The sequence below is a fragment of the Anser anser genome, assembly GCF_964211835.1.
Source record: "Anser anser genome assembly, chromosome: 15".
NCBI classification, from domain to species: domain Eukaryota; kingdom Metazoa; phylum Chordata; class Aves; order Anseriformes; family Anatidae; genus Anser; species Anser anser.
The window spans coordinates 20300144-20310169 of NC_139736.1; the positions used below are offsets into that span (position 1 = coordinate 20300144).

Below are 10026 nucleotides of genomic sequence, written 5' to 3' on the forward strand. Positions count from 1 at the left end.
TGGAAGTGTGAAATTCCAGAATTGAATGTGGACCCCCCCCAGACCTGGGGAGGAATCCCCAAACTTGGGGGGGACCCCCAAATTTGGGGTTAAAGCCCCAGATCCCGGGGAGCTAAGCCCCAAATTAAGGGAAGGAACCTCAAACATGTGGTGAGAACCCCAACATTGGGGGAAAGAACCTTAATATTAGGGTGGCAGGCCAAGAAAGGATGGTGGGGGCCTCCAAAATTGTGGGGGGCTTCGAATTGGGGGGAATCCCCAAAATGGAGGGGGAACCCCAAAAGTGTGGGGGGGGGCGAAGCACCAAATTAGGGGAAGGAACCCCAAAATTGCGGGGAAGAACTCTGAAATGGAGAGCTGAAAACCCGAAATTGAGGGGAAACCCCCCAAAACGGCGGGAAAACCCTCCATAAACACGAAACCGGTAATGTAACAGAGCAAAAAATGGCGTCCTACGGCACGCTGCGAGGCTCAATTTTCTGGGGAGTGCTGGGAAATGTAGTTCTTGGCCACCGGGTTTCCGGGAGTCCATATTGTTTTCCCAGAGCATGCCGGGAGATGTAGTTCTCGGACACTGGGCTTCCGGGAGGCCATGTTGGTTTCCCATCTTTGCTAGACTCCGGGTGCTCTGGCTTCACAGAGAAACCCCCAAACTGAAAAATGTACCTGCTAATATATTGGGCTCTAAATGTAGCCCTGGGTTAATTGAATAACAATCCCTGGGTAAGATTGAAGTGCAGGAGGGGTTGGCTACGGTTTTAAGAGCCGGTTTGCAGAAAAGGGATTTCCCGTTAAGAAATGGCATATACTGATTGTTCTCTTCCTTGCTCTGCCAAGACCTGAAGCACATCTTGGAAGCCAGGCAGAATCCGTGGAGCCAATGGAGTTCTCAAGCTCGACTTCAGCTTCTTCCCAGCTAGAAGAAGCAAGGACACGCCGGCTGAGTTCCACAGGCAACGCGCCCGTATCTGTAGACGAGGATTTAGAGATGCTACTTTGGGAACTCTCAGACGGCATACTGGAAGCCGAGCTCGACTTGGACCCAGGGAAGGATGAGGATGACCTCCTCCTTGAGCTTTCCAAGATGATTGATGATTGAACTGCATAGTCCTATGGTATATTAAAAAAAAAAAAAAAAAAAAAAAAAACCAAAAAAAAACCCAACTCTTCTTCTTGTTGGATACCCTGAGGTGATCCTTTTTCTAACTGAGGCTTTGCAATGAGACTTAAAGCACAGTTGGAACTGGTAGAAATTGGCAGGATTTGCACTCAGTTGTCCTAAGTTTCCCTGCTGGTCAGAGTTAAGGTCTTGTGCATGGTTCCGTAAGTAGAGGTGGCTACCTTTGATATCAAGAGGACAAAACACTTGTTTCTTTTGGCACAGAAAGATGTCCATCGGCACGCTGTGGTGGCTGTGAATTGACGTAGTGATGGAGCGATGCTCTGAAGGCTTAAACGGAAAGCTTCTTCCTTCCGCCCCCCCTTGGCACAGCTCGATGTTGGGCACATTGTGAAGCCTGGGTGTTCTGATTTCTCGGACAGTTGATACCCAAATCCCGGAGTTACTATGTCAACTCTTGACTTTTATTTGTGTATGCCATTGTTTTGACTGTAATCTTTTCAGATGATGAAGCTGTAAGGGCGGGAGGGAGCAAAATAATTATTCTAGCGTTGTGGACCAAACATGCTGCCAGGAGTGGTGGTGGTGGGGTCAGCCCACCCGGCCTTACTTTCAATTATCAGGGATGATAAAATGGTGTGAAAAGCAGCAGCTCTGCGATACGGCTACGCTACCCCCACTCCCTTCTCTTGTGCTGTACCAAAGTTCCCCCAAGCTTTGGTTGGTGCTTTTTGCTGGTGACAGTAGGACTCCAGGGCGAGTAGTCGGGACTCTCCTGCAGTAACTGGGTCAATTAAGGGTTGGTTTAAGTGCCTCCTGGTTTTTAAAATTGCTCCCCTGAGCTGCTGGCTCTGCTGCCTGCTACAGCAAATGTTCGGGTGCCATCAGCGTCGCACTTGGGCGTGGGCACTGACCCTGCGGAGGAGAGCTGAGACTCGCGTGTATTGTGTACCCTGCCGCCAGTGATCGTTTTCCCCTAGCAGATCTATTTTGAATCATTTCCCTAAATTTTAGAGGAACTTTAGGCTCTTTGTGCTATGATTTGTGAAGCTGTAGGGGCCCTCAGGCATTTGCTGCTGGCAGAGGAAAACCGCTTGTCGAATTTGTTGTAAATACTTTCTGTTTGGACAACAACGCCTGTGTGTGTGTGTGTGTGTGTGTGTGTGTGTGTGTGTGTGTGTGCGTGCTTTGACGACCCCCTGCGACGCCCCAGCTCCGCGAGGGAAGCTTTGAAGCGGCTCTGGGAAAACCTCTGCGGAAGAAACCGCTGCTAGTGACTTGCGGAAAAGGGACTCCACAATCAGTGAGATTGTAAAGTAGGTATGTTTATTCAGCGCTGGGCAGCACGGGAGGTCGTGGGCATGAAGATTGATGACTCTTCCTCGTCACCGCTAGTTGACCTCTTGTCTTTGCACAGACTCAGTTGCTCCTTGGCTCTTGTCCATCTGCAGGACCAGTTTCTCCCAGTTTCTTAAGACAGGCTCACTCTCTTATTAGGAGACTGACCTTGGTAAGGGGCCCAAGGCTTCTTGCTTTAGTTAATTGGCACAATGCACCATAGTTAGCAAAGACGCTAAGTAGCATCCTAGTTTAACGCTGTCAGCGCTCTATCTCTACTTGATAAGATTCTCCTAACTCCCTCTCTCACTGGAGCCCACGCAGCCCTCCGTCCTGCCGAAGGACTTCACGGGGACTTCTGCCGGCTCCGGGTGCCCGCACACAGACAGAAATGGCTTTGAGAGAAAACAATCAGGAGGAGGAGAGCTCAGAGACTGCGGCCGGCTTCGGCCACCTTCCCCTCGCTTTCCCTCTCCGTGTTCAAACCGAGCACTGTTCTGCCGTCAACCTTCGCTGCCTCTGCCCGCGGCGCTGGGCTTTCGCGTGTGCCATTGCTCCTCTACATATTTTATCCTTCCTTTTGTAAGGAATGGTCCAGCAATTCGTGTCACTAAGGGATTTGAAGGGTTAACATCGAGGCCCGGGTCTAGGTGATAAGAGAACAAAGGGGTTTTTAGGGAAAAGTGCTGACTACTGCAGGGGATGTTGCTAGAGTTTCTGAAATCCGGCGCAGAGGCTCCCAAACGAGGAGGAAGGGGGAGCTGAAGGACAATTGAAGGACAAAAGCCTGAGAGGAAGACAACCAGCATTCAGCCCGAGCAAGCCCCGAGAGACCACCAGAGACTGGTACGCAGGCGCCCCTGGGAGGGGTTTCGGATTCCGGAAACCGATTCTAATAACCCTGCCTCTTCTCGAAGTAGTAATGAATATGTATTAGCCTGGGAGCATCAAAACCAGCCGCCTTACGTAACAGGCGTGCGTCCTGGGGGAGCAGAGACTCCCGGCGCACCCAGCGCTGCTTGCTTGCCTCTATTCGTTTAATAAATTGTAAACTTTGATTGTAATCCTATTTGGATTTATAACAGCCATTTATAACACTTTTTATATTTGTATTTTATTTAAGGCTGTCTTGCCCCCCTCCCCCCCCAGCCTCGCTGCTCGCCAATAAAGCTGGCGCAGGGGCTAAGGGATTTGAAGGGCCTGCTTGTACACCTAAGGGATTTGAGGGCCTGCTTGTACACCTTTGGGGACTGCCTCTTTTTGGGGGGGGGGGGGGGGGGGGGTGTTAGGAGCTGCTTGTATACTTTTTTAGGCATTCCTCTGAGAGGGGGTTGGGAGCTTCGTGTATACTGGGGGGGGAGGGCCTCCCTCGAGGTGGAAGCGGGGGGGGTTGGAGCGTTTCTACACTGTAGGGGCCTGCCTGTACACTTTTGGGGCCTGCCTTGGAGGGGTTGGGAACTGCTTGTACACCTTTGGGGCCTGCGTCTGCGCGGGGCGGGGGGGGTTGGGGGGTTGGAGCTGGTTTTAACCTTTCGGGCTTGCATCTGGAGGGGGTTGGGGCCTGCCTTTGGGGGGGTGGTTGTGAGCTGCTTGTATACTGTAGGGGCCTGCTTGTACACCTTTGGGGCCTGCGTCTGGGGGGGGGTGGGAGCTGCTTGTACACTGTTAGGGCCTGCCTTGGGGGAGGGGTTGGGGCATGTGCCTTGGGGGCATGGGGTTGGGAGCTGCTTCTACGCTGTAGGGGTCTGGGTCTTGGGGGGTTGGGGCTGTTTGTACACCTTTGGGGCGTGCCTCTGGGGAGGATGGGGAGTTGCTTGTACACCTTTGGGGCCTGTGTCTGGGGGGGGGGTTGGGGCCTGTGCCGGGGGGGTTGGGAGCTGCTTGTACGCTCTAGGGTCCTCTGGCAGGCTTTGGGGCCTCCCTTTGAGGGGGGCAGTTGGGAGCTGGTTGTACACCTTTGGGGCCTGAGTCTGGGGTGTGGGGGCTGGGGCTGAGGCCTGGGGCCTGGGGCATGCATCTGGGTGGTGGTGGTGGGGGGTCCAGTTCATGGGGGGGGTGGGTTGGGAGCTGCTTGTGGACAGTTGGGGTCTGCATCCGGGTGTGGCTGGGGCCTGCTTGTAGACTTCTGCAGCCTGTGTCTGGTGTTTGGGGGCTTTTCTGTAGTGTTTGGGGATTGCATTTTGGCTTTGGGATGTGTCTAGAGCTTCTGGGGCCTAGCTGTAGTGCTTGGGGCCTGCGTCTGGGGCTTTTCTGTAGCATTTTGGTAGCGTGTTTGTGATTTGGGGTCTGTATCCAGGGTTTTGCCTTTTTTGTAGTTTTCAGCTTTGTGTCTGTTTCTTTGTTGGTTGCCTGGGGTTTGGGGTTTGGATCATTAGTCAGTGTCATTAGCGTCGGGGGGTTGATATGAAGGGTTAGGGTTGTGGTTAGAGTTGTTAGGGTTAAAGAGAATAAGGATTTTAGGGTAAGGGGATCAAGGTTGTGGGAATAAAAATGTTTTTGCACAGAGTTACATCGTTTAGAGGGAAGGAAGGTGGTATTGATATATGCTTGCAGTGATAAGAAAGCTTAACAGACAACCTTGTAAAATCGCAGGGGCTCCTGCCTGCGACCATAGAGACGCGGTCCTCCCGGCCTGCTAGAGCGGCCCGCCACGCTCCTCCAGTATCCCAGCGTCCCTTGCGCGCTACCGCCCGGCCTCAGGGGCTTCCGGAGGCGGCCCAGCAGGGGCGGCGGGAGCAGCGAGGCGGCGGCAGCCATGGCGTACCGCGGGCAGGACCAGAAGGTGCAGACGGTGATGGTGCAGCCCATCGTAGCCTTCCTGCGGCCGGGGAGCGACGGGGGAGTGGGTGGGGGGCGGCCCGGGCCTCAGGGGTCTCGGCCCGGGCCTTGAGGCCTTGTCCCGGGGCCCTGGGGCCTCGTTGCAGGGTTTGAGGCCTTGTCTTGAGGCCTTGTCCCGGGCCTGGAGCTCTTGTCCCTGTGCTGAGCCCTTCACGCAGTGCCCCAGAACCTCATCTTCCGCTACCTGCAGAGCGTGAGTAGCGCGGGGAGAGGACGGGGAGGGGATGGGGATGGGGATTTGGGGGGGGTGGGGGGAGCAGGGAGGGTCCGGGGATCTCCCTCGCTGAGTTTTCAGCTCCCACCCGTTGCTCGGGGCAGGTTTGTGGGGAATGGAGAGCTGTGCGGCGTGCTGGTGGGTACAAGGAGCTGCTGCGCAGCCCGGCGTTTCCCCCTCGTGTTAACGGGAGTGGGATCGTGCAGCCAGGCGTGCAGGAGTGTTCCCTTGTGACTGGAAATGTGTCCTTCAGCAAACGTGTAGTATTCACCCAGTCATATAAGACTCTAAAATGTCAGACTGTTAATTGAAACTGCCCCTGAGAGTTGCTCCTTGGAGTGTTTGGGAGCTCTAGCGGCTATGGTTAGCGGGTATTTCTGAACACACGAGAGAGAACAAAACTGCTCGCGGTGTTTGTGTTCCAATTTACTCTCCTCCTTTGTTCTGCAGAGCTCGAGGATCCAGGTGTGGCTGAGCAAGTGAACGTGCGGATAGAAGGCTGCATCATCGTGAGTGTCAGCACGACCCCACGTTACATCGTTAGTTTGTTTTCCCTCATTCACAATCCTATTTTTTCTTGTCAAGAAAAACTAGCCCAAGGGAAAAAAGAAATCGTGCTTCTCTAACAATTAGTCTTCGTTGTCCAGCCTGGGTCAGCAAAGCTGACGATGGTTCGTGTTGTTGCTGAACTACTTGCCACTGTTGCCGATTTCTAGGGCTTTGACGAGTACGTGAATTTGGCGCTGGACGACGCAGAGGAGATTCACTCCTAGACAAAATCAAGGAAACAGCTGGGTGTGTCGTGCGTCTGTGCAACCCGAGTGACGCGTGGTCTGAAACCTGCCCGGGTAAGCCTTCTAGGTAGCAGCACTGAGACGTACCAACCGTGTGACGAGCCTTGCTGTTGAAGTTCAGTGAGCAATTCCTGGCTACATCTCTGTCCCTGATGATTTTTGAGCTGCTGATTTTGCTGAATGAAGGAGAATCTGTCCCTGCCTGAGACCAGTTCTGGTCTTTGAAACGTGTAATACCAGGCGGCCTGCACTCTGCGTGATGGGCAAAACCCTGCTCAACCACACGAAACACTTTCTGAAAACACGAGATTATTCTCAGGTTCTGGGCTCTCTCTAATCCCCTCTTTCCCTTCTCTGTGCTGCAGGCCGGATCGTGTTAAAAGGGGACAACATCACTCTTCTACAGAGCGTTTCTAAGTAGAATTTGCCATCCTTAGAACAAAGGTGGCTGCCGTGCTGCGGAGTGACTGAGTGCCAGGGGAACGCGGCCCGCTGGTAGATAGGAAGTTATTTGTAACTGGGGTTGCATGCTGAGGTCAAAAGTCTTTCCTTTGTGGGAGCGAGTTGTTTGTAGCTTGAAACAATACGTGATGTATTTCACAAATAACCATTTTTCACATTAACTGTAAATGTAAACCACAAATCTGCTTGTTTTCAGTCTCTTCCTTCTGTGAATGGAGAAGGAGGAGAAATATAGAAGCGTGGGCTTTTCTTTTTGCTGTGGATCTGATAAGTTTCGATAACGCTATGTGCTTTCTTGACCATTACATCTGCATTATGTGGCCAGGGTGGACTCGTTCAGGGCACGGAAGCCCCACACAGTCCTTGAGCTAGCAGGGTGCTAAGGAGGGTGTTGGAGATTTTGCATACAATTGCAGCCCTTTGTTGCTGCAGTGACAGGTTCCTCAGATTCTTTCTAAACAGGGTTTAGCTTGTTGAGAATCTTTTTGGGAGTGTTTATTGTGGATCAGTCAGTAAAAGTATCTTAGTGGGCCCGTGAGGGATTTGGGGCTGTGGTGCAGTAACCCAGTGTTTACAAGTGTTACTGTTATGCATGCTTGTCCAATAACGTCTCCAGATCAGAGAGTGTGAGCGGGCAACTGGTTTGGATTAAATCTGTCACTTCTTGCTGCTTTGGACAGAGCCTGTAGATTAAACCCTTGTGCTGTTCAATAAGCTGGGGTATCAGATGTGTCGGTTGGGTTTTTATCATTTGATTTATTTTTTTTTATCCGTTTGGAGATCTGTCTTTTCTATTTAAGTTTCCCCAAGAGAGCTGAGTTGCTTGATGCATCGACCAAAGAGAAGTTCCCCGGCTGACTTGGGACAGCCAGTCCCCTCGTTTTTCTGATCACAAAAAAAAAAGAAAAAAAAAAAGAAAAAGAAAAAAATCGAAGAAGAAAAATTTTGACTGTAACTGTAACTCAGAAACTAAGATTACCTAAATGGAGAGAAATGAATTTTGATGCACAGGCTGTGCTAGAAATCTGTTAATCAGCATTCAGTTTTTCAAAACTTCAATTTGTGTATCATCATCATGAAAATTAATAAATTCAAGGTGGGAGATCCTTTCCTGAAAGGGAAGGACAGAAATACGAGTCTTGCTGTGGGGCCTACCCAGCGCAGTTCTGCCATTCCGAGAAGTAATACGTCAGGAGTGTCACAGCAGACGTTCCCAGGAAGAAACCTTTGAGGGGCAGCATGACACACTTGATTGGCTAAAGCAGCTTCAGCTGGACAGCCTGCTGCCGGGATGGGTAATTCTAAGTTGTGTTCAAGTTGCTGAGTTCCTTTCAGCATGTAGTAAAGATGTAACGTGCCGATGTCGTTTGGGAACAGGAGGCATTACGTGTCACCAGCAGTGGGCACGTAGGGAACAAAACAGTATCTTACGAGGTCCTCCACATCTGCCTTTCATTTTGTCCTTGGTTTGCCAGCTGGAGCTTTCAGGAGGTGAGGAAGGAGGCTGTCCCAGTGAATAGTTCAGGTGTTGCAGGGTATTTGTGATGCAGTGCTTGTAAAATTTACCTGCCCGCATCTCCTGTTACAGGCAGCCCCCCGCGGGCCCTGTGAGATGGGGAGCTGCTGCCCGGGGTTAGGCCCAAGGTGCCCTGTCAGGCCCAGGGCCGCCCTTCCCCTTCCCCTCGCCCTGCCCTTCCCTCCCGCTCCTCAGCCCTTGCTCAGGCCTTTTGGGCCGTCTGGCCATCCGTCTGTCCATCCATCCGGCCGTCTGGCCGTCCATCTGGCCCTGTGTCCCTCCATCCCACCGCCCTGCCCCGTCCCTGCCGTCTCCCTAGGGAAGCAAAGAGTCCCTGGGCTGCCTTCAGGGGGGAGGTTCTGCTCAGGAAATTAAAGCTTCCCCCTTAACGGGCGCCTTGCGAGTTATTTTGAGTTCCAACCTTCTGCCTTCCTTTCGTAGCAGTGCCTCTGAGGGGTGCGCTGTAAGGTAGCCGTCATCTGGCGCGCTGCTCCTGCGTTTCCCAAAGGAACTGCCTTCGGGATCTGACTAACTCTGGATGCACGCGGTTGTCACCTTAATTTCTCCGTTAGTTTGCTGAAAACAACCCGCTTGGGTGACCTTTGTGTTTGTTTCTTCAAACTTGGATCGAGGAGGTCTCTGTTTCCTTATGTTGATGTTCACGACGAAAGTGCAGAAGGGATGCTTACTGTTGCCCGGGTCAGTCCTGTTGCCAGGATGGGAATGTTTAGCCTACCGGCCCTCTGGTGCTGTTAGGCTGCACTCGGAGTGTGAGCTCTGGGCCTTATTTGGAAAAGACTGCGTTATTTGAGTGTACAAACCCGAGATATTCTGCGGATAGGTGATTCTCAAACCACGTCAGAACCACCGCTGTGACGTGTGCTGGAGTCGGACGCGCGTTTGACTGATCAGGCGGAGCAGGTGAATTGAATTTGTTGCTGGATGGCGAGGTGTTCTGGGGGAAGAGCTAGTCTAAGGAAAACTTCCTCTTACTGCCCCTTCCCATCTCAAATGGCCACTGCCTGGGGAAATTGCTTCTTTATGACATTAACTACAACGTTACAGTGAGGATGAGGAATCATCATTACTCCCATAGTTATTTGCTGCCAGGCCGCAGCGTTGATTTCAGAGATTTAAAAAAAAAAAAAAAACAGGAAAAAGAAAGGAAGTATGTATTCTTTCACATACTCTCTTTTCCCTGAGAGTAAATGTTGTAGCTTCAGCAGTACCCTTCCTCTGGAAACGATTCCCAGTGCCTGCTCAGACACTGGGGAGTAAAATGACAGAACAATGGAGGAGAGCCACCCGATATAAAGAAAGGAAAAAAGGGGTTATGGATGAAGGGAAAGCAACTACATAAAAAATTGGTGCTATCTAAAAATTGGTTAACGGTTTGGGACCTGCAGGTGCTGCCTACACGTGCGTGTGTTGCAGTCGTGCCTGTTACCATTGCGCAAAATGGAGAGAGCTTCTTTGTCGAATGCAGCATGTTAAAGAATGCGCCATTGCCTGGAAGAAATGCACGGCCTTCCCTCGTGTGGGACTTCTTCCCCATTGATCTGTGGTTTACCTGAAGGTTTACCATAACCTACATAAGTTTCAAAAGCAAGCAAGCAACCAACCAAAAAACAACACCAACATTAAAGAGTGGCAAGGCAGATGCTCATCTGGGGACTCTGACTCATCGGTGACATCACCAAGCAAAGCATTGTGAGCGCTTCGGGTCGGGGCTGCTGTGGCGAGC

The 10026-nt window shown here is 51.8% G+C and overlaps 1 long non-coding RNA gene across 3 annotated transcripts; it reads left to right on the top strand.

Moving 5' to 3' along the window:
• Positions 1 to 5181: 5181 nt before the first annotated feature.
• On the top strand, positions 5182 to 6686 carry LOC310881877. Of its 3 annotated transcripts, none has more exons than XR_014572649.1 (3): positions 5182 to 5240; positions 5961 to 6019; positions 6227 to 6686. It is a non-coding gene; the product is annotated as an uncharacterized lncRNA (long non-coding RNA). The 3 variants fall into 3 exon arrangements; XR_014572650.1 differs by lacking the exon at positions 5182 to 5240 and adding an exon at positions 5296 to 5489 and having other exon boundaries at positions 5961 to 6049; XR_014572651.1 differs by lacking the exon at positions 5182 to 5240 and adding an exon at positions 5296 to 5489.
• The last annotated feature ends 3340 nt before the right edge of the window (positions 6687 to 10026 follow it).